The sequence below is a fragment of the Neophocaena asiaeorientalis genome, unplaced genomic scaffold, assembly GCF_003031525.2.
Source record: "Neophocaena asiaeorientalis asiaeorientalis breed wild unplaced genomic scaffold, Neophocaena_asiaeorientalis_V1.1 scaffold14, whole genome shotgun sequence".
In the NCBI taxonomy this organism is placed as follows: domain Eukaryota; kingdom Metazoa; phylum Chordata; class Mammalia; order Artiodactyla; family Phocoenidae; genus Neophocaena; species Neophocaena asiaeorientalis.
In genome coordinates, this window is record NW_020175192.1 from 13,444,009 (window position 1) to 13,468,453 (window position 24,445).

Below are 24,445 nucleotides of genomic sequence, written 5' to 3' on the forward strand. Positions count from 1 at the left end.
CCCTTTTGGTGCCCGCAGCAGTGAATGAGTGCTACCTGTTTTGGTTTTTTGAACCACTTCTCTGAGATGTAAAATCTCAGCCTCATTTTTTAGGGGAATTTCTTGTATTTAAAAATTCTCTCTTTCCTTCCAGATAGCTATGTGGGCATGCAGAACAGGGAAGGCATATTTTGAGTCTGTTATATATTTACAATTTTTCCTTCCCCTAGGGTTAAGGCTCGGGTTAGAGCTATCAGTTCAGCCTTCTGGGCTGAAGTGTTGGGTGGCGAAGGTTTCACTTCTGTGACACTGTGAGCGCTCATGATAGCATACCCTGCCCTCCTGACCCCGTCCTTAATAAAGCTACTGCTGTCAGTAAACCATTCTTCCTTGGGGTTGTCTATGGCTTGATCTGTTAGATTAGGCCTAGAGGCATAGACCTGGTCAAGGGTTTCGAGGCAGGAATATATTAGCTCTGGGCTGTCAGCAGGCATCCGTGTAGCTGGGTTGAGGGTGCAGCAAGTTTTAAGGGTTACCTCTGGGGAGTCGAGGAACAAAGCCTGGTACTTAGTAAAGCAGCCTCCAGTTAGCCAATGGTGGCCTTTGATCTCCAGGATCCCTTGTACTTGATGGGAGGTCTGGACTTCCAGTGGCTGTCCAAAGGTAAGCTTGTTAGCTTTTTCCACTAATTAAAGTGGTAGCTACTACACAAAGGCAGCCAGGCCAACCTTGGGCCACGAGTCTAGTTGTTTGGAAAAATAGCCTATAGGCTGAGGAACTGGCCCTAGCTTCTGTACTAGGCCCCCCCCGCCCCCCCACAAGCTGTCCCTTGCTTGTCAGTCATGTATAAGATGAATGGCTTTTTCAAACTGGGGAGACCCAGAGCAGGGGCTCTGGTGAGGGCCTGCTTGATAGTATTAAAAGCCTTTTCCTGTTCCCCAGTCCAAAGTAATGGTTTTGTATCTGGGCCTTTAGTGGCTTCATACAGGGGCTTAAGCCATTATCCCAAATCCTGGAATCCAAATTCTGCAAAATCCTGCCATGCCCAAAAAAGGTGTTTGTCTTTAGAGTGCTTAGGCCTGATATAGCCCGTTTTCTATCTGGAGATAACTGTCTACTTCCGAGGCTTATAATGTAGTGCAGGTGTTTACCTTGTTGCTTTGAGATTTGTGCCTGTGTCCTAGAGACTCAAACCTCGGGCCCCAAGGAAATTAAGGACTTCAATTGTATTCTGATTTGAGGCCTCCGTGGAGGGGCTACATATTAATATATCAATATCTACATACTGTAGAATAGCCCCTTCTTTTAGGTGTTATCTCCCTTAGTTCCTTTCCTAGGGCCTGGGTGAACAAGTGTGGGCTGTCCCGAAACCCCTGAGGCAATACTGTCCAGGTGTATTGTTGCATTTGGCCTGAGAGGGCATTAGTCCACTGGAAGGCAAACAGATACTGTGAGGAGGGATGAACTGGGATGCAAAAAAGGCATCCTTGAAGTTGAGCACAGTAGACCATTTAGCATCCTCAGGGATTTGGGCTAATGTGTTATAAGGATTGGCCACGAGGGGGTGAATAGGGACCACAGCATCATTTACTGCTTTAAGATCTTGTACCATTCTATATTCCCCATTTGCCTTAACATCTGGAAAAATAGTATTGCGTGGAGACTGGCAGGACACCAAGAGGCCATGTTTTAAGAATTTATCTACAGGGGGTTTTAACCCCTTTTTTGCTTCCAACTTTATGGGGTATTGTCTCTTGTTAGGGTAGGCAGCTTCTGGCTTAAAGCTAATTTTACAGGTTGGGTGTTTATGGCCCTCCCAGGGACTCCTTTGTCCCAAACTGCAGGGTTCACTGGTTGGAGAATACAGCTGGGAACAGGCCCTTGATCTACCTTAGTCAGGGTCAAGATACGGGGCTACTTTCCTCCTAACTGTAATATGGCCCCGAGGGAGCCCAGAAAGTCTCTCCCCAGTAGTGGGGTGAGGCACTCAGGGACAACTAAAAAGGTATGTGAAATCAAACGCTGCTCAAATTGGCAAGTGAGAGGCCCAGTAAAGTAATGGGCGCGAGGCTTTCCTTGGACACCAGTCACAGTACAGCTTTTGGAGGAAAGAGGCCCAGCATGAGAAATCAGGACAGAGTTAAGTGGCTCCCGTGTCAGTTAAACAATCGATCTTCTCACCTGCCATATCATGGACCACCTGGGGCTCCGTGATGGAGACAAGACATCTCATGGGATGTCGTCCAGCATGGCAATCTCAGGAGTGGGGACCCCCCTTCCCCTTTGGGACCGAGGGCAGTCCCACTTCCAATGACCTGTTTGTTTGCGGGCTGGGCATGGCCTAGGGCCATTCTTGGGCCCAGTGGCCTGTTGACTTGCCCTTGGAGCATTCCTCCTCGTTGGTCTTACTCCAGACAGATAGTTGAACTTTCTTGGCCCCCTTGGGTTGTCTCGAGGTTGCAAGGCGTGGCTGACAGCAACGGCTGTCAGTTTTGCACGAGCCTTGTCCTGTCTTTTCTCACGTTTGGTTCTTTCTTCCTCCTCAGCTTGATCTCGATTATTAAATACTCCAAAGCCCACCTCTAGGAGTTGGGGCATGGGGGCTTGTGGTCCTAATTGTAACTTTTGGAGTTTTTACCTAATATCAGGTGCAGACTGGCTGATAAAGGGTTGTCCCAGCAGGGATTGGCCTTCGGGAGTGGAGGGGTCAATGTTAGTATATTTTCTAAAAGCCTCCACAAGCCATCCGTAAAAGAGGTCTGGATTTTCTTTTTCTTCTTGGGTCACTCCTTTAACCCTTCCATAGTTAACTGACTTTTTGATACATTTTCTTATCCCTTCTAATACACATTGGATCATGTGCTTGCTGGCTTCTGTTCCCTCCCAGGAATCATAATTCCAACAGAGCTCCTGATTTGGGACTGCGACTCCACCCATAACAAAATGTTTGGGTTGGTCCCTGGCAAGCTGGTCAGCGTGCCCCTGGGCTGCTCCCCAATTCTCTGTTTCTCCTCAGGGGTACGGCAAGTAGATAGGACAACTTGGACATCCTTCCAAATTAAATCAAAGGCCAGAGTTAGGGCCTGAAACTCTTCAGCAAATGAGGGTCTTAAGCAAATCAGCCCAGTCTTTGTTTGCATTGGGCTGAATCAACTAAAGAGAAGGGCACATATATTCTTATTGTCCCTTTGCTATTTGCCACTTCCCTAAGAGGGGATAATTTCCCCGATCCTGGGTGACAGGAAGCTCCACTGCGAGTTATCCCGGAGGGACTAGTCTGTCTTTCTTGGGGTATCGGAGGGTATAGAGGGACATGGGGAGGTGGAGTTTGGGATCGGTCAGAGGGCTCTGGAGAGGTAGGTGACACCAGAGAAGTGGGTGGCTCTGAAGAAGTCGGGTACTGTCAGGAGTAGGGGAGCTCGGTTTCCCCCCTGACAGTTGGGGGAAGTTAGGAGGGGATCATCTAAAACGTTGGGAGGGTTTTCTGGTTCCCCAGGCTTTTGATTGCAAGAGCTGCATAGGGCGGGATTTTGGTAAAGGACCATGAAGGCTTGAACATAGGGAAACTCAGTCCACTTTCCTATCTTGCGGCAATAAAGATCCAATTGCAGAATGGTATTATAATTTACAGAGCCATTTTCAGTCCATTTTTCTCCATCCCGGAACTGAAACAAAGGCCAGGCAGTGTTACAGTAGAATTTGTTTTTCCTTTCTTAACCTGTCTATTTTAAAAAGTTTCTCGTTCTTAAAGGTTACACTCCAGAGGTGTTTCTTCTGGCTTGGGAGGGGATCCTCCCATGTTGGGTAACCTGCAACCGAGAACAAAAGAGCTCTCCTAGAAATGGAATTTGGTGTCCCAGAAACATTACAAGGAGGCGCTTGAAGGAGATTCAGAGCATCCTCTGAATTTCCTTCAGTCTTTTTGCTGATGGGGTTTGGAGCATCGTCTACTTCCCCATTGATTCCTAACCAGACATTTCCAGTCATCCTTGGTACCTTGTGCAAGGTGTCCCCCATGTGGCCAGGGGAGGACATTTGAACCAGTGCAGACCGGTTGCCAGGATTCCCCTTAGGAACCCTTGGAGAAATCAGAGTTGGACGCTCTAGAAGATGGCACATGTTCAAGACCCAAGGGGCCGGGAGGTAGAGAAATTCTCATAGTAGATTTTTGGACATTGAGTGAGATGTGAAAGACTAGACAACAGAAGAACCCCAAATCCATTACCCTAATCTGTCTGGAGGCTACGATAAAATCATCAGGCACTTCCCAATTCTATCTGACAGAGGCAACAGTGAGTTTGGCAGCGGCGGGGAGGGGACGCAGTTTAGGAATGAGGTCCAGAAAATCCTTCCCTGAAACGGTGCAGAGATACAAAGTGAGAAAGAGATCTTGCTGTACGAGTGAGGTGGGAAAGAAAAGCATAGAGGGGGGTTCCATATGGGACAAGGAGGGAGGGAGGGAGAGAGGGGGAGAGAGAGGCAGGCACCCCTTGGACTCCTTCACGGTGAGAAATCACGTTTCCACCAGGTCCCAGAGGACAGCGGCAGCAGTCACCCCAGTGTTAGTTGGATCTGCACGGCCTGGGGGATATCCGCTGCCACCGTCACCTGGGGGAGCCATAACACAGTGAGTGGACCGAGATTAGGCCCCATGGGTCTTGAAAAGAAAGCAAAGCAGAGAGCGAGAGAAACAGGGCGAGAGCGAAAGTCAGGGGCCTCAAGCAGCAGCTGGGCCAAGCCCGCGGTTTACGTTGAATTCCCAGGTTTGGGCACCAAAAATGATCACGGGTGGCCTCGGCCTGCAGTGGCTTGAAGCAGGATCTCGGTTCCCCGACCAGAGATTGAAGTCAGGCCGCGGCAGTGAGAACACCAAATCCCAGCCACTAGATCTCCAGGGCCAGTGGCTACTTACAAGGCCCTGGGTTGTCTGCTTTGGAGAAAGGAATTTCAACAAAGAGAAGGAAGGTAGTGAAACAAGTAGTGTTTTTGGGGAGGAAAAGAAAGTACATGTGGATAGACTCACATGGGTGGGCCCAGAGAAAGAGTCGCACCCTTGGGGTAGTTCAGATCACTTATATGGGGAAGTTCTTCCCGGTCCCCTCTGGCCAGTCATCTTGCTTTGCGGGGCTCTGAGTCCATATTTGGTCTAACTCAGGGCCCTCCCCTGCGTGCGTGTGCATCTTTTAACCAGGATGGATTCCAGTGCAGGGGTTTCTGGGAAGAAGAACATATTATGGTCTGACACTCCCTCCCTTCTCTGACCTCCGAGGAACCTTTCTGTTGCATGTGCAGTCGGGAAGGTGTCCTTGACCTCAAGAATGGGAAGTATGTGGTCTCTCTGTCTTCTCTCCAAGCAGGACTGGCTCCTCCTTGCTCCTGCCGTTATCTTTATCCTGGCGTATCTGTCCACAGGGGAAGATTCCAGCTGCTCAGCCTGGGGCCCATCTATCTCCTGCCTCGGCAAGAGTGGGCATCCTTGTCTTGTTCTTGATCTTAGGGGAAATGCTTTCAGCTTTTCACCGTTGAGAATGATGTTAGCTGTGGGTTTGTTATATATGGCCTTATTATGCTGAGGTAGCTTCCCTCTATGCCCACTTTCTAGGGGATTTAAAAAAAATTTTTTTTTAATTTATTTTTGGCTGTATCAGGTCTCATTTGTGGCGCACGGGATCTTCGTTGAGACATGCATGTGGGATCTTTCGTTTCGGCATGTGGGCTCTTCCTTGCAGCTCGCAGGCACCAGGGCACGTGGGCTCTGTAGTTTGCGGCACACAGGCTCTCTAATTGAGGCACGCGAGCTCAGTAGTTGTGGCATGCAGGCTTAGTTGCCAGATGGCATGTGGGATTTTAGTTCCCTGACCAGGGATCGAACCCGCGTCCTCTGCATTGTAAGGCAGATTCTCTACCACTGGACCACCAGGGAAGTCCCTGGGGATTTTTTAAAAAATATAAATTTATTTATTTTTATTTTTGGCTGTGTTGGGTCTTCGTTGCTGTGAGCGAGCTTTCTCTAGTTGCAGTGAGCGGGGGCTACTCTTCATTGTGTGCGGGCTTCTTCTTGTTGTGGCTTCTCTTATTGCAGAGCATGGGCTCTAGGCATGCGGGCTCGGTAGTTGTGGCTCGCGGGCTCTAGAGCGCAGGCTCAGTAGTTGCGGTGCACGGGCTTAGTTGCTCTGCGGCATGTGGGATCTTCCCGGGCCAGGGCTCGAACCCATGTCCCCTGCATTGGCAGGCAGATTCTTAACCACTGCGCCACCAGGGAAGCCCTCTAGAGAGTTTTTATCATAAATGGATGTTGAATTTTGTCAAAACCTTGTTCTGCATTTATCGAGTTGATCATATGGTTTTTATTCTGTAGTTTTTTAATGTGGTGTATCACACTGATTGATTTGCAAGTATTGAAGAATCCTTGCATCCCTGGGATAAACCCCACTTGATCATGGTGTATGATCCTTTTAATGTATTATTGGATTCGGTTTGCTAGTATTTTGTTGAGGATTTTTGCAACTATGTTCATCAGTGATATAGGCCTGTAATTTTTTTTGGTCATATCTTTGGTTTGGTGTCAGGGTGATGGTGACCTCATTGAATGAGTTTGGGAGTGTTCCTTCCTCTGCAATTTTTTGGAGGAGTTTCAGAAGGATGGGTGTTAGTTCTTCTCTGAGTGTTTGATAGAATTTGCCCGTGAAGCCATCTGGTCCCGGACTTTTTGTCTGTTGGGAGTTTTTAAATCGCAGTTTCAATTTCAGTGCTTGTGATTGGTCTGTTCATATTTTCTGTTTCTTCCTGGTTTGTAAATTGACTTTTGAAGTGCTCTCAAAAGCCTAATAAAGTTTATTCTAACAGTGTTGCCATTCTTAGCATTTTTTTGTGCACCCACCCTATGCCCCTATGAGATATGTAATGAATATTTAACTCCTACACAATGTGAGATATAGTTATTATTTTCATCATTTTATAGATGAGCGAAGTGAGGCTTGGAAAAGGTAAATGAACTCATCAAAGATTTCACATCTAGCGAATATTAGTAAAAATGATCATTTATCATTCAGGATTCAAAGATTATGGATAAAAAAGTGTGCCTCTGCTAATATGGAAGATATTTTTCTAAAACAGAAAAAAAACTTTAAAAGCACTATGGCCTTATGTAAGAGCATATGCTTCATCCAAATGAGAGACAAATCCTTAAGAACGGATCCAGTTCCCTCTGAAGCTGAGGTGACCGGCCCCATTTCATTTTCAGATGTGGCAGCACCACCTAGTGGCAAAGAAAGACATAGCCCTAGTGAATGGTTTTCTTCTTTGGACAACTAACCCTGTTTTTGAGAGTGACAGATTAATTTGGGGCTTCCAATTCAAAATAAAATGACCAAATATGTTTACTTCCTTTACCTGGAAAAATTTCTCAACAAATACTAAGAAGACAGAAAGAGGACAGAAGGTGATGACTGAACAGAACAGAGGAAGTTCAGGGCAACGGCCGTGAGGGGATAACTGATAACCGAAGATGGCCCGAGGGGACCGGAACTTAGAGGCAGTCTGATCTGTGAAGAGGGCTGGAAAAGTGGGAAGGGGGTGCGAATTAATTTGTTCACCTGCTGCCCACGCTCAGGAGGTTTACACTCAAGAGGATTTGATCCGAAGGTGATAATCTCAGGGACATCAGGCCCGCATAGACCAGGAGGATAAAGAGGCAGGAACTGAAGAAAAATCCGCGCCCTGAATGGTGGTTCGTCAGCCTCCTTCCCACATGCGACACCTGCATCCGTCCTGGAGAAACTGAAGAACGCTGGAGAAAAATACAGCCACAGAAGTCCCTCAGGGCGAAGGCTCTTTCCCTCCTGTCCTTTGTGATGGCAGTGTTGACCTGAAACAAATGCACAGCTATTTCTCCAGCAAAGATGGGTTTATTCAGGATCAACAGAGAATTGCTGTTTGGGCGCTGCAGCCGTGATGAGCAGCATGTGAGGTTCCCACATGGCAAGGGAAGAAGAGCGCTTTTACGGGGGAGAAAAGGAAGTTGGGAGGGTTATAGCAAACAGAGTCCATGGCTTTTCCTTAGCTGACTCCTTGCCAGGAAAGAAGAGGAATCTTCCTTCTTCCTATTGGGCTCTGCTGTGGTCATAGGGCCTGAGAGCTCCCCCCTTCTGGTCTCCAGATTCTATTTAACTGAGGTTTCTGTTCATTACTTTTTTATGCCAGCCTTTAACAAACCCAGCCCTGCCTGTATGAGTCTCTCTAAAATACGAATGGATGGCCAGAAGTCACCACACTTTCAAGGAAAAGCTCTGACGTGAGAAATGAAGACCAAAACCAGCAAATGGGGAAAAGAGGCTGAGTGGAAACAGAAGATGCAGGAAGGGGACAAAAGCTACACTTAATAGTATCAGAAGATAATGTTAAAAAAAAAAAAAAAGAGAAAAAATAATTCTTTGCAGTTTATAAAAATGGTAACTGAAATAACAATTCATGATAAGTTTTGAAGGCTGACGCTGAGGAAATTCCAGGAAGGTTGAACATTAAGAAAAAAGGCAGATAGAGATTGGAGACAAAAGAAAACTAGAAATTGAGAACAAAAGTGGGGAAAATCTGTCCAATGGAATTTTCAGAAAGAGAGAAAAGAGGAAAGAGGTGTTGTGTGATCCTTCAGTGATGTACCTTGGCAGGGCCCTTCCCATTTGTTACAATGGGTACTTAGTAGGTCTGTCAATAAAGTTATGGGTTATCATTCTAGCAAATATTCTGGCAGAGCTTTCCATGTCAGCAGAAACAGAGCTTATTCTTTTTAAATGCTTCATAATACTCTGTTATCTAGAACTAACTAGCATATTCACCCATTTTTTCCATTGGTGAGCATTTAGGTGTTTTTCTGTGTCTTGGCATTACAAACAGTGCTGCTATAAACACCCTGTAATCCTTCTCCTTCTCTGCAGATGTTTGAGTATTTCCCTTAGAAGTATACCTCAAGAAAAGATTTCTAGTTCACAGAATATGAATATTTTTAAGTTAAAACCCAAAGGTTGCCCCTTCCTCATGACACCGATTTATGCTGTTACCAGCTGAGCTTGGTGTGCCGTCTCCCCATACCCAAGACTGGATGCTAATAACCTACTAAACTGTTTTCCAGCCTATTAGATTAAAAAATGACATCTCATTATCTTAATTTGCATTTTCCTGACTATTATCAAGGTTGAACAGTTTTATTTACTAATCATTTGTATTTCTTCTTCTGTGAACTGGCCATTTGCGTCCTTTGAACATTTATGTTGGATTATTTGTCTTTTTCTTACTGATTTATAGGAACTATTAATATATTCTGGACAGAGGCTTCTATCTTAGAAGTTATCAATGTTTTATTCTAATCAGTTTTGTGTTTTAACTTTGTTAAAAGTCCCTGTTATAGGGCTTCCCTGGTGGCACAGTGGTTGAGAGTCCGCCTGCCGATGCAGGGGACACGGGTTCGTGCCCCGGTCTGGGAAATTTTGTTGCCAAGCATCTGGCAGGACATACTAGGCACTCATTTTGTGAATGAAAACAGAGACATGACCTTGGCTTCATGACCGTTCTGAAAGAACATTTATAGGTGCTTGTAGCCAGAGCTCTCCTGGGTCTCGGTGACTTCTCAGATTGTGGGGCGGGGCAGGCGGTGGGTGGGAAAAAAAATGCCAGTGACATACACTCCCAATCGTTAAGAGTCATGAAGAACCATGATAGTGTATAGATCGTTGAGGGAGTATCCTCTGGTTATCTTCCTGAGCCTAAAACCAGGATCTAGTCAATAGGTTAATGTAGTAAAAGGAGAGATGTGTGTGGTTGGCCTAGCTTACAGAGATGCATATGTCTTTAGGACCAGAAAACTGTTAAAAAGTTTGATTTGACAATGGACTATGCCTTTTCATATTTTAACACCAGTGGCAAGGAAGTCTCAACCAAATGGGAGATAAACTAGTAAAAGATTGTGGTGAGGGTGGAAATTCACTACATATAGTCTTTAGGTGTTGTTTTAATAGACAGCATGAAGTTTGAGATTTGGTATTTATTCATATGTTAGTGTCAATTGTTACAATTTTTGGATCTTTGAAAACTCATGGGTGGAATTTTTAGATTTCTTTTTTTAAAATAGATCTTTATTGGAGTATAATTGCTTCACAAAACTGTGTTAGTTTCTGTTGTACAACAAAGTGAATCAGCCGTATGCATACATATGTCCCCATATCCCGTCCCTCTTGAGCCTCCCTCCCATCTTCCCTATCCCACCCCTCTGGGTCATCGCAGAGCACCGAGCTGATCTCCCTGTGCTATGCTGCTGCTTCCCATTAGCTATCTGTTTTACGTTCGGTAGTGTATATATGTTGATGCTTCTCTCACTTCGCCCCAGCTTCCCTCTCCCACCCTGTGTCCTTATGTCGATTCTCTATGTCTGCATCTTTACTCCTGCCCTGCAACTAGGTTCATCAATACCATTTTTTTTTTTTAGATTCCATATATGTGCCTTAGAATATGGTATTTGTTTTTCTCTTTCTGACTTACTTCACTCTGTATGACAGACTCTATGTCCATCCACCTCACTACAAATAACTCAATTTCGTTTCCTTTTATGGCTGAGTAATATTCCATTGTATATATGTACCACATCTTCTTTATCCATTCATCTGTCTGTGGACAGTTAGGTTGCTTCCATGTCCTGGTTATTGTAAATAGTGCTGCAGTGAACGTTGTGGTACATGTCTCTTTTTGAATTACGGTTTTCTCAGGGTATATGCCCAGTAGTGGGATTGCTGGGTCATATGGTAGTTCTATTTTTAGTTTTTTAAAGAACCTCCATACTGTTCTCCATAGTGGCTGTATCAATTTACATTCCCACCAACAGTGCAGGAGGGTTCCCTTTTCACCACACCCTTTGCAGCATTTATTGTTTCTGGATTTTTTGATGATGGCCATTCTGACCGGTGTGAGGTGATATCTCATTGTAGTTTTGATTTGCATTTCTCTAATAATTAGTGATGTTGAGCATCTTTTCATGTGCCTCTTGGGCATCTGTATGTCTTCCTTAGTGAAATGTCTATTTAGGTCTTCCACCCATTTTTTAATTGGATTGTTTGCTTTTTTTTGATACTGAGCTCCATGAGCTGTTTGTATATTTTGGAGATTAATCCTTTGTTGTTTCATTTGCAAATATTTTCTCCCATTCTGAGGTTGTCTTTTTGTCTCGTTCATGGTTTAATTTGCTGTGCAAAAGTTTTTAAGTTTAATTAAGTCCCATTTGTTTATTTTTGTTCTTATTTCCGTTACTCTAGGAGATGGGTCAAAAAAGATCTTGCTGTGGTTTTTGTCAAAGAGTGTTCTTCCTGTGTTTTCCTCTAAGAGTTTTATAGTGTCTGGTCTTACATTTAAGTCTTTAATCCATTTGCAGTTTATTTTTCTGCATGCTGTTAGGGAGTGTTCTAATTTCATTCTTTTACATGTAGCTGTCCAGTTTTCCCAGCACCACTTCTTGAAGAGGCTGTCTTTTCTCCACTGTATGTTCTTGCCTCCTTTGTCGTAAATTAGGTGAGCATATGTGCATGGATTTATCTCTGGGCGTTCTTTCCTGTACCATTGATCTATATTTGTTTTTGTGTCAGTACCATACTGTCTTGATTACTGTAGCTTTGTGGTGTAGTTTGAATTCGGGGAGACTGATTCCTCCAGCTCCATTTTTCTTTCTCAAGATTGCTTTGGCTATTCGGGGTCTTTTGTGTTTCCATACAAATTGTGAAATTTTTTGTTCTAGTTCTGTGAAAAATGCCACTTGTCGTTTGATAGGGATTGCATTAATCTGTAGATTGCTTTGGGTAGTATAGTCATTTTCACAATATTGATTCTTCCAATCCTAGAACATGGTGTATTTCTCCATCTGTTTATGTCATCTTTGATTTCTTTCATCAGCGTTTTATAGTTTTCTGAGTACAAGTCTTTCGCCTCCTTAGGCAGGATTATTCCTAGGTATTTTATTCTCTTGTTGCGATGGTAAATGGGATTGTTTCCTTAATTTTTCTTTCTGATTTTTCGTTGTTGGTGTATAGGAATGCCAGAGATTTCTGTGCATTAATTTTGTATCCTGCAACCTTACCAAATTCATTGATTAGTTCTAGTAGTTTTCTGGTGGCATCTTTAGGGTTTTCTATGTATAGTATCATGTCATCCACAGACAGTGACAGTTTTACTTCTTCTTCTCCAATTTGTATTCCTTTTATTTCTTTCTCTTCTCTGATTGCCATGGCTAGGACTTTCAAAACTGTGTTGAATAAGAGTGGCGAGAGTGGACATCCTTGTCTTGTTCCTGATCTTAGTGGAAATGCTTTCAGTTTTTCACCATTGAGTATGATATTTGCTGTGGGTTTGTCATAAATAGCCTTTATTATGTTGAGGTAGATTCGCTCTGTGCCCATTTTCTGGAGAGTTTCTATCATAAATTGTTGTTGAATTGTGTGAGAAGCTTTTTCTGCATCTATTGAGATGATCATATGGTTTTTATTCCTTAGTTTGTTACTGTGGTGTATCACATTGATTGATTTGCGTATATTCAAGAATCCTTGCATCCCTGGGATAAATCACACTTGACCATGGTGTATGATCCCTTTAATGGGTTGTTGGATTCTGTTTGCTAGTATTTTGTTGAGGAGTTTTGCATCTATGTTCATCAGTGATATTGGTCCATGATTTTCTTTTATTGTGATATCTTTTTCTGGTTTTGGTATCAGGGTGATGGTGGCTTTGTAGAATGAATTTGGGAGTGTTTCACCCTCTGCAGTTTTTTGGAAGAGTTTGAGAAGAATCGGTGTTAGCTCTTCTCTAAATGTTTGATAGACACGTTGGTTCTGATTTCTCCTTTTTCATTGCTAATTTTATTGATTTGCATCCTCTCCCTTTTTTCTTGATGAGTCTGGCTAAGGGTTTATCAGTTTTGTTTATCTTCTCAAAGAACCAGCTTTTAGTTTTATTGATCTGTGCTATTTTCTTTGTTTTGCTATTTCTCTGTTTTCCTTGTTTCTATTTCATTTATTTCTGCTCTGATCTTTATGATTTCTTTCCTTCTACTGACTTTGGGTTTTCTTTGTTCTTTTTTCTCTAGCTGTTTTAAGTGTAGGGTTAGATTGTTTGAGATTTTTCTTGTTTCTCGAGGTGAGATTGTATTGCTCTCAACTTCCCTCTTAGAACTGCTTTTGCTGCATCCCATAGGTTTTGGGTCGTCGTGTTTTCATTGTCATTTGTTTCTGTGTATTTTTTAATATCCTCTTTGATTTCTTCATTGATCTCTCGGTTATTTAGTAGCACACTGTTTAGCCTCCATGTATTTGTGTTTTTTACAGTTTTTTTTCCTGTAATTGATTTCCAATCTCATAGCGTTGTGGTCAGAAAAGATGCTTGCTATGATTTCAATTTTCTTAAATTTTCTGAGACTTGATTTGTGACCCAAGATGTGATCTATCCTGGAGAATGTTCTGTGTGCACTTGAAAGTGTACTCTGACACGTTTGAGTGGAATGTTCTATAAATATCGATTAAATCTATCTGTTCTGTTGTGTCTTTTAAAGCTTATGTTTCCTTATTTATTTTCTGTTTGGATGATCTGTCCATTCGTGTAAGTGGCATGGTAAAGTCCCCTACTGTTGTGTTACTGTCGATTTCTCCTTTCATGGTTGTTAGCATTTGCCTTACGTATTGAGGTGCTCCTGTGTTGGGTGCGTAAACATTTATAATTGTTATATCTTCTTCTTGGCTTGATCCTGTGATCTTTATGTGGTGTCCCTCCTTATCTCCTGTAACAGTCTTTATTTTAAAGTCTATTTGATCGGATATGAGTATTGCTACTCCAGCTTTCTTTTGCTGTCCATTTTCATGGAATAACTTTTTCCATCCCTTCACCTTCATTCTGTATGTGTCCCTAGGTCTGAAGTGGGTCTCTTGTAGACAGCATATACATGGGTCTTGTTTTTATATCCATTCAGCCAGGCTGTGTCTTTTGGTTGGGGCATTTAATCCATTTACATTCAAGGTTATTATCGATACGTATGTTCCTGTTACCATTTTCTTAATTGTTTTGGGTTTGTTTTTGTGGGTCTTTTTCTTCTCTTGTGTTTCCCACCTAGAGAAGTTTCTTTAGCATTTGTTGTAAAGCTGGTTTGGTGGTGCTGAATTCTGTTAGCTTTTGCTTGTCTGTAAAGGTTTTAATTTCTCTGTCGAATCTGAATGAGATCCTTGCTGGGTAGAGTTATCTTGGTTGTAGGTTTTTCTCTTTCATCACTTTAAGTATATCCTGCCACTCCTTTCTGGCTCGCAGAGTTTCCTCCGAAAAATCAGCTGATAACCTTATGGGGACTCCTTTGTATGTTATTTTTTGTTTTTCCCTTGCTGCTTTTAATATTTTTTCTTTAAGTTTAAATTTTGTTAGTTTGATTAAAATGTGTCTTGGTGTGTTTCTCCTAGGGTTTATCCTGTATGGGACTCTCTATGCTCCCTGGACTTGGGTGACTATTTCCTTTCCCATGTTAGGGAAGTTTTCGACTCTAATCTCTTCAAATATTTTCTCAGACCCTTTCTTTTTCTCTTCTTCTTCTGGGACCCCTATAATTCGAATGTTGGTGCATTTAATGTTGTCCCAGAGGTCTCTGAGATTGTCTTCAATTCTTTTCATTCTTTTTTCTTTACTCTGCTCCTTGGCAGTTATTTCCACCGTTTCGTCTTCCAGCTCACTTATTCGGTCTTCTGCTTCAGTTATTCTGTTATTGATTTCTTCTAGTGTATTTTTCATTGCAGTAATTGTGTTGTTCATCTCTGTTTGTTCTTTAGTTCTTCTAGATCTTTGTTAAACATTTCTTGTATTTTGTCAATCCGTGCCTCCATTCTATTTCCAAGATTCTGGATCATCTTTACTATCATTACTCTGAATTCTTTTTCAGGTAGATTGCCTATTTCCTCTTCATTTATTTGGTCTTGTAAGTTTTTACCTTGCTCCTTCATCTGTGACATATTTGCTGTCTTATTTATTTATTTATCTAATTGTGTCTCTGTCTTACTGGTTGTTTGGCCTGAGGCTTCCAACACTGGAGCGTGTTGGCTGTTGGGTAGAGCTTGGTGCTGAGATGAGGACCTCTGTGAGACCTCATGCCGATGAATATTCCCTGGGGTCTGAGGTCCTCTTAGTCCAGTGGTTACGGCACAGAGCTCCTACCACAGGAGCTTCGGCCCGACCCCTGGCTCATGAACCAAGATCCCACAAGCTGCATGGGGTGGCAAAACAAAAACAAAAACAGAGAACAATAACAAAGTAAAAAATAAAGTTAGACTAGGAAAATAACATATGTTAGAAAGAATATAAAAATAAAAATATAGATGAATCAACAACTGGAAGGTACAACAGTACCACAATAGTAAAAAAAAAAAAAAAAAAAAAAAAAAAAAAGGAGGAGGGAAAAGAGAAAAGAAAAGCAAGGGGTGGGGTGGGGGGGGAAGGCCTTGGCTGTGGAGGGCAGGGCCTAAGCAAGGGTGCAGTTTGGGCAGTGGGTGGGGCCTATGCTCAGGACCCACAGGGCTGGAAAAGGCCCTGGGGGTTGTGGGGGGTGGGGCTTAGGCTCAAGGAACAGAAGGGGCCCAGGCGTGGCCCCACCCCTGGTCTCAGAGGGCAGGGGACCTCACCTGGGAGCCCTGCGGGCTTCCTGGGCTCGAGTGGGCAGAGCAAATGCTCTCCACTCCTCTGCTGCTCCTCCGGTCCTGGAGGGCCCCTCCCACCTGCCTCTCCTGTTCTCCCCTCAGCCTCCCTCCTATGCCCCCAAGGACCCACATGGCCTGGAGGGGGCTTTGGAGAGCAGGGGACGGGCCTGGGAGCTCAGCAGGCTCCCTGTACCCGAGTGGGTGGGGCAGTCACCCTCTGCTTCTCCTGCCTACTTCTCCTGATCTCCTTGGCCTCAGGGGTGCCAATCCTGTCCGGCCTCCACTTCTCCCTCCTCTTCCCCGCACGTCCTACGGGTTCACTTGGGGTCCCCTCCCGTCTCCTTGGGCATCAGGGTCCCCCACCAGCAGCCAGCAGGTGCCCTAGTTGTGGGAAGACCCTCATCTTCCCACACCGCCACCTTGACTCCTCCCCCTAGATCTCTTAACTGAGACTTATTTCTACAACTGAGGAATTGTGGCAGATGGAGCTTCCTGCTACATTGGTTTTTTCCCCCCAACTTTCTACTAATTTAGTATGAAGAAACCTCCAGCAAGCCTTTTCTATCTAAAAACATGTCCAAACAGTGATCAGAGCCCATGTGGGGTTGGAAAACGGGGATGCTAGGAAGGAATGGTGAGGAAATTTTACTTGTTGCTTATTATATGTCTGTATTACTCAATTTTCTTATAGAAATGTGTTATATATGTGTAATTACGTTAAAACAAGCCATCAAAACAATTGTCTAAATCACCATGTGGTGAGCAGTCAGCCTAACCCTCGTTTTCTAGGTTTGGGCAATACTCTTTACTACATTTGCAAGTCTTTCTGGTAACCAGTGTGAGGCAGGAAAGGTGTGAGCCTTGATATTTACTAGCAAGTGCCCCTGTTTCCTCCATCCCCCCACGGGACTGTGCAGGAAAATAGGCTAGAATGAGACTTCTAAAAGCATGACATCTCAGACTGGAGTTGATCTTCCTGGCCACCAGGTGACGCTTGTGTGTCTCTGCAGGGAAAGAGATTTGAGTAACAATCTAGACAGTAATTTTTAGAAATTCAGGATATTTAACAAATCACCAGATTATCTCATGCAGAAATGGAGTATAGGTGTTTCTTAACACGTTTTTATAAACAGATCAGAAAATTTTACCTTGGTAATAAATTCTGTTTTCTCCTCAATTAAGATGACATTCTGATTTCATTCTGAAGATCCCCATATCTAAATTCTAAAGTTATAGTTAAGATTGTAGGCATTAGGTTAACAATCAAAAAATGCATAGTGGGGCTTCCCTGGTAGTGCAGTGGTTAAGAATCCACCTGCCAATGCAAGGGACATGGGTTCGAGCCCTGGTCTGGGAAGATCCCACATGCCGCAGAGCAACTAAGCCCATGCACCACAACTACTGAGCCTGTGCTCTAGAGCCTGTTGGCCACAGCTACTGAAGCCTGCATGCCTAGAGCCCATGCTCCGTAACAAGAGAAGCCACCGCAATGAGAAGCCCACACACTGCAATGAAGAGTAGCCCCTGCTCACCACAACTAGAGAAAGCCTGTGCACAGCAATGAAGACCCAATGCAGCCAAAAATAAATAAATAAATAAAAAATGTGCATAGTGTATGCATATTCACCTCACTCCAAATTGTAGGTTGACCCCATGCAGGTAAAAAGTCAGACATATCTCAGACTTTACCTCCCCTGTAGGATAACTGAAAAACATTTGATTCCTTCCTAACTCTGGGTTACATTGCAAAACAATATTCTATCAATTTAATACATCATAATGAGACAAAATTCAGCGCCAACCAATTCTTGGCTTTTCACAGCACTTGAGAGTGATTCCAGCACACTTAGCCTCACACCCTTTTTTAACCTCCCTATGTGTGTCTGTGTCTTAAGACACATACACAAATGTATGAATCATAATAGCAAAAAAATTGGAAATAATTCACGTCTATCAACAGTAGAAAAAATTTAAAAATTGTGGTAAGCTCATAAAATGGAATACTATACAACAAGGAAAATGAATAAGATATAATAATATTGATTGAAATAAGACAAGCACAAAATATATATCATGTGATTCTATTTGTATAAATTAAAAAACAGGCAGAATTAATCAATGGTTTTAGAAGTCAAGGTAGTAGTTACATTTGGGGAGGAGGTGAGGGTAGTAATTTGGAAGGAGAATGAAGGGATTTCTGGGTACTAGTTGTGTTCTACTGCTTTACCCAGATATCTTCATTTTGTGATAGTTCATTAAAGCTGTACATTTATGCTTTGTACACTTCTCTTTCTGTTTTTGTTTTATATTGGAGTATAGTTGATTTACAGTGTTGTATTAGTTTCAAGCGTACAGCTAAGTGATTCATTTATACATATACATATATCCATTCTTTTTCAGATTCTTTTTCCATATAGGTTATTGCAGAGTATTGAGTAGAGTTCCCTGTGCTGTACAGTAGGCCCTTGTTGATTGTCTTATTTCATACATAGTAGTGTGTATATATGTTAATCGCAAATTCCTAATTTATTCCTGCCCACCTCCAACCTTTCCCCTTTGGTAACCGTAAATTTGTTTTTGAAGTCTATGAGTCTGTTTCTGTTTTGTAAGTTCATTTGTATCTTTTTTTTTTTAGATTCCACATATAAGTGATGTCATATGATATTTGTCTTTCTCCATCCATGTTGCTACAAATGGCTAATGCCATTCTTCTTTATGGCTGAGAAATATCCCATTGTATATATGTACCACATCTTCTTTATCCATTTCTCTGTCGATGGAAATTTAGGTTGCTTCCATGTCTTGGCTATTGTAAATAGTGCTGCAGTGGACACTTGGGTGCCTGTATCTTTTTTAAAAAAATTTTATTGGAGTAGAGCTGAGTTACACTGTTGTGTTTCAGGTGTACAGCAAAGTTAATCAGTTACACATATACGTATATCCACTATTTTTTAGATTCTTTTCCCATATAGGCCATTGCAGAGTATTAAGTAGAGTTCCCTGTGCTATACAGTATGTCCTTATTATTTACCTATTTTATATATAGTAGTGTTTATATGTTAGTCCTAGTCTCCCAATTTATCCTTCTCCCCTTTTCCCCTGGTAACAATAAGTTTATTTTCTACATCTGTAAATTTATTTCTGTTTTGTAGATAAGTTCATTTGTACCCCCTTTATTTTTAGATTCCACATATAAGTGATACCGTGATATTTGTCTTTTACTGACTTCACTCAGTATAATGATCTCTAGGTCCATCCATGTTGCTGCAAATGGCATTATTTTGTTCTTTTTTAATGGCTGAGTAATATTCCACTGTATATATGTACCACATTTTCTTTATCCATTCCTCTGTTGATGGACATTTACGTTGCTTCCATGTCCTAGCTATTGTAAATAGTGCTGCAGTGAACATTGGGGTGCATGTATCTTTTTGAATTCTGGTTTTCTCCGAATATATGCCTAGGAGTGGGATTGCTGGATCATATGGTAGCTCTATTTTTAGTTTTTTAAGGAACCTGCATACTGTCTCCAGAGTGGCTGTATCAATTTACATTCCCACCAACAGTGTAGGAGGGTTCCCTTTTCTCCACACCCTTTCCAGCATTTATTGTTTGTAGATTTTTTGATGAGGCCGTTCTGACTGGTGTGAGGTGATACCTCATTGTAGTTTTGATTTGCATTTCTCTAATAATTATTGATGTTGAGCATCTTTTCATGTACTTTTTGGTCATTTGCATGTCTTCTTTGGAGAAACGTTTATTGAGATCTGCCCATTTTTTGATTGGGTCGTTTGTTTTTTTGATATTGAGCTGCATGAGCTGTTTGTATATTTTGGAGATTAATTCCTTGTCAGTTACTTCATTTGCAAATAATTTCTCCCACTCTAAGGGTTGTCTTTTCGTTATGTTTATGGACTTCTTTGCTGAGCAAAAGCTTTTAAGTTTAATTAGGTCCCATTTGTTTGTTTTTATCTTCATTACTTGAGGAGGTGGATCCAAAAAGATACTGCTGAGATTTATGTCAAAGATTGTTCTTCCTGTGTTTTCTTCCAAGAGTTTTATAGTATCTGGACTTACATTTACGTCTTTAATCCATTTTGAGTTTATTTTTGTGTATGGTATTAGAGAATGTTCTAATTTCATTCTTTTACATGTAGCTGTCCAGTTTTCCCAGCACCACTTATTGAAGAGACTGCCTTTTCCCCATTGTATAGTCTTGTCTCCTGTGTCTTAGATTAATTGACCATAGGTGTGTGGTTTTATTTCTGGGCTTTCTATCCTGTTCCATTGATCTATATTTCTGTTTTAGCTCCAGCACTGTACTGTTTTGATTACAGTAGCTTTGTAGTATAATCTGAAGCCAGGGAATTGATTCCTCCAGCTCTGTTTTTCTTTCTCAGGATTGCTTTGGCTATTCGGGGCCTTTTGTGTTTCCATACAGATTGTAAAAATGTTTTGTTTTAATTCTGTGAAAAATGCCATTGGCAATTTGATAGGAATTGCATTGACTCTGTAGATAGCTTTGGGTAGTATAGTCATTTTGATAATATTGATTCTTCCAGTCCAGTAACACGGTATATTTCTCCATCTGTTTGTCATCATTTATTTCTTTCATCAGTGTCTTATAGTCTTCTGAGTACAGGTATTTTGCCTCCTTAGGTACGTTCATTCCCAGGTATTTTATTCTTTTTGATGGGATTATAAATGTGATTGTTTCCTTAATTTCTCTTTCTGATCTTTTGTTGTTAGTGTATAGGAATGCAAGAGATTTCTGTGTATTAATTTTGTATCCGCCAGCTTTACTACAGCTCATCAATGAATCTGGTAGTCTTCTGGTAGCATCTTCAGGATTTTCTATGTATAGTATCATGTGACCTGCAAACAGAGACAGTTTTACTTCTTCTTTTCCAATTTGGATTCTTTTTTTTTCTTTTTCTTCTCTGACTGCCATGGCTAGGACTTCCAAAACTATGTTGCATAAAAGTGGTGAGAGTGGACATCCTTGTCTCATTCCTGATCTTAGAGAAAATGCTTTCAGTTTTTCACAATTGAGAATGATGTTTGCTGTGGGTTTGTCGTATGTGGCCCTTATTATGTTGAGGTAGGTTCCCTCTGTGCCCACTTTATGGAGAGTTTTTATCGTAAGTGGGTGTTGAATTTTGTCAGAAGCTTTCTCTGCATCTTTCGAGATGATCATGTGGTTTTTATCTTTTGTTGATGTGGCGTATCACACTGATTGATTTGTGGATATTGAAGAATCCTTGCATCCCTGGGACAAATCTCACTTGATCATGGTGTACGATCCTTTTAATGTATTGTTGGATTCGGTTTGCTTGTATTGTGTCCCAGCTGTCTGTCCCAGCTGATCTCTCTGCTGGTGAGGGAGGCTTTCCCCGGGTATGGGAGTCTCATCTGTTCTTCAGCTCCCCACCAGGGGTGCAGGTCCTGTCCCATTCTACCCGGTTGTGTGGGGATTTTTCTTGTCTTTTTAGGTTTCCTAGGTCTTTTGCTAGTGTTCAGCAGGTGGTCGTGAGAATTGTTCCATTTGTAGATGTAGTCTTTTTTTTTTTTTTTTTGCGGTACGCGGGCCTCTCACTGTTGTGGCCTCTCCCGTTGCGGAGCACAGGCTCCGGACGCGCAGGCTCAGCGGCCATGGCTCACGGGCCCAGCCGCTCTGCAGCATGTGGGATCCTCCCAGACCGGGGCACGAACCCACGTCTCCTGCATCGGCAGGCAGACTCTCAACCACTGCGACACCAGGGAAGCCCTGTGGATGTATTCTTGATGTACTTGTGGGGAGAGGTGAACTCCATGTCCTCCTTTTCCACCATCTTGACTCTTCCCCCTGTTAAACATTTCTTGTATCTTCTCTGTCTGTGCCTCCATTCTTTTTCTGAGATCTTGGATTCTCTTTACTGTCATTACTCTGAATTCTTTTTCAGGTAGATTGCCTATCTCCACTTCATTTAGTTGTTCTTCTGGGTTTTTATCTTGTTCCTTCACCTGGAACAAGACAGCAGATACTTTTCTGTTGTCTCATTTTGTCTAACTTTCCGTGTTTGTGGTCTCCTTCTCACAGGGTGCAGGATCATACTTCCTCTTGCTTCTGGTGTCTGCCCCCTTGTGGGTGAGGTTGGTCCAGGGCCTTGTGCAGGCTTCCTAGTGAAAGGGACTGGTGCCTGCCCACTGGTGGGTGGAGCTGGGCCTGTCCCTCTGGTGGGCAGGACCATGTCAAGGCATGTGTTTAGAGGTGGCTGTGAGCTCAGGAAGACTTTAGGCAGCCTGTCTGCTGATGGGTGGGGCTGTTTTCTCTCCCTACCCCTGCTGGTTGTTTGGCCTGAGGTGTCCCAGCACTGGAGTCTGTAGGCTGTTGGGTGAGGCCAGGTCTCGGTGCCAAAATGGTGACCTCTGGGAGACCTCACACTGGTCAGTGTTCCCTGTGATCAGGGACCACCAGTGTCCTTGCCTCCACAGTGAGTCATAGCGAACCCTCACCTCCCCAGGAGAGTCTCCAAGACCCACATGTAGATCTAGCCCAGGCTTCTGTGGAGTCACTGTTTTGTGCTGGGTCCCAGTGCATGTGAAACCCTGTGTGTGCCCTCCAAGGGTGGAATCTGTTCCCCAGTCCCGTGGCGCCCCTGCATTCAAGCCTCGCCGGCCTTCAAAGTCAAGTGCTCTGGGGGCTCCTTCTCCCAATGCCAGACCCTCAGCCTGGGGAGCCTGAGGTTCGGCTCAGAACTCTCACTCCTGTGGGAGAACTTCTGCAATATAATTATTTTCCCGTCTGTGGGTCGCCCACCTGGTGGGTATGGGATTTGTTTACAGTGTGAAAGTGTTGTTGTGGCTTCTTCTTTGTCTTTGGATGTGAAATATCTTTTTTGGTAGGTTCCAGTCTTTTCTATCGATGTTTGTTCAGCAGTTAGTTGTGATTTTGGTGTTTTCGTGAGAGGAGGTGAGCTCAAGTCCTTCTGCTCCACCGTCTTGTCCAGAATCCTGTACACTTTCCTATATGTGCTTTATACTTTGAATTTAAAAGTCTAAAATACATAAATAATTTTTTCCTAATACCTATGAACCACCCAGAGATTTAAAATCAACAGGCATAAGATTTTAGTATTTATATGTTGTATATATAGTAAAAGTTCAACAAATAGCATATTGATTGATTTCATCTAATTAAAGCTATTTTGATATCTGAACTTTTTTTTCTGGCCATGGATATTTTGTTATAAACTTTTGAGTGCAGGAGTAACGCTGGTTAGGTCTAAAGTGAGGCAGCCTTTTGTGATCTGTCATGCATGAAAAACATCTGGTTGAAATGAGTGTTTGATAAGGGATACTTTCCATTGGATAAAGTCCTAGCTCTTTCTCGTGCCTTTGTGATTTGACACCCACCTACCACCTCAGCCTCACCTAGACCTACTTCTCCCCTTACCCACCTTCCTTCTGGCCACGCCATAAGCAATACAAAATTCCCCGTGGTTCTCTGATCCCACGTTGATCACTCTACCTGGACCGCGGCCCACACCCATTTTTTCCGCCGGTGCAATCCTAGTCTATATCAGTTCTCCATTTAGTTTTCATTCTTCGTTTACTTCACAGGGGCCATGTACTCCCCAGTCATCACAGCCTACCCTGGAACACTGATCGTGCCCATAACACATTTGCAGACGTATCTGTCTTTCCTACCAAACTGTAAGTTTAAAAGGAGTCGATACAAGTATTCCAAATACCTGTAACAGTTCTGGGCACATGGTAGATGCTAATAAGTATTGTTGGAACCAAAGATCTGTGAAAATAGTACTCTGTCTCATTCTCCACACAGCAGGGAGCCACTGGGAGCATATGCCTCCCTTGCTTTAAACTCTCCAACAGCTTCCCAAACCAACTCACAGAAAATCCAGGGTCCTTACTGTGGTCTATAAAACATTATGTAAACTGGTCCCTGCCTAATACTCTTTGCTTCTGCTATTCTCTTTAATCCCTAAACTCTGGCCTCATTGGCCTCCTTTTTCATACCTGCACACACCAATCTCATTCTCCCCTTAGGGTTTTGTACTTACTCCTTCCTCTGTCTGCAGTGGTGCCCTCACAGTGTCATCCTGGCTGCTGCGGTGGTGGCCCTGAAGGGCCTTCAGGAATGCTGTGCAAGGGCATCCGGACCTGTCTGGTCCAGCAGCAGCAGGGAGGCGGCCCCGCCCTGGCACCACTACCCACACGAAGCACGACCTCTCGTCTACTGCTCAGACGCTGGCTGGGCCGTGGAGGCCAAGGAGTCTGACTCTTAAGACTGAGCCAGCCGCTTCCCAGTGCAACATTGCTAGAGGACCTCGTGACCAGGGGGAAGGAGGCCGAGATGGCGCAGCTGCTGGACCACGAGCCCTGGTAGCTCTCGCAGCCTGGACGGAGCAGGCAGGACTATGGACCCAAAGGCAACTTTCAGAAACAGAAGCTAAGGACTGCTGGCTTCAGAGGCCTCCCCAGCTTCAGCCGGCAGGTGGTGCGGAGAACCGGCCTCTTCCCCATCTGGGAGGACTTCCGGCGCGTCTAGCAGTGGACGCTGGACCACTGCCACGAGTGGAGTTCAGCCGCAGACCCCACCGGGGCCACGCCTGGCGTGGGGAGGGCGGGTGAGCCTCCTTGTCCTAGCCCCATCCAGCTTCCCCGCGGCCTTGGTGGAAGGTGCGACGGCCCCAGTAGTTCTGTACTGGGCCAGCAGGTGGAGGCGGCTGTCCCCTAACCCCGTTGGTCTCTGCTGGGCACCCAAGAGCCGC

At 43.5% G+C, this 24,445-nt stretch overlaps 1 pseudogene; it reads left to right on the forward strand.

The window, feature by feature from the left end:
- Positions 1-572: 572 nt before the first annotated feature.
- Positions 573-24,411, forward strand: LOC112413136 (alpha-ketoglutarate-dependent dioxygenase alkB homolog 4 pseudogene; annotated as a pseudogene).
- Positions 24,412-24,445: the final 34 nt, after the last annotated feature.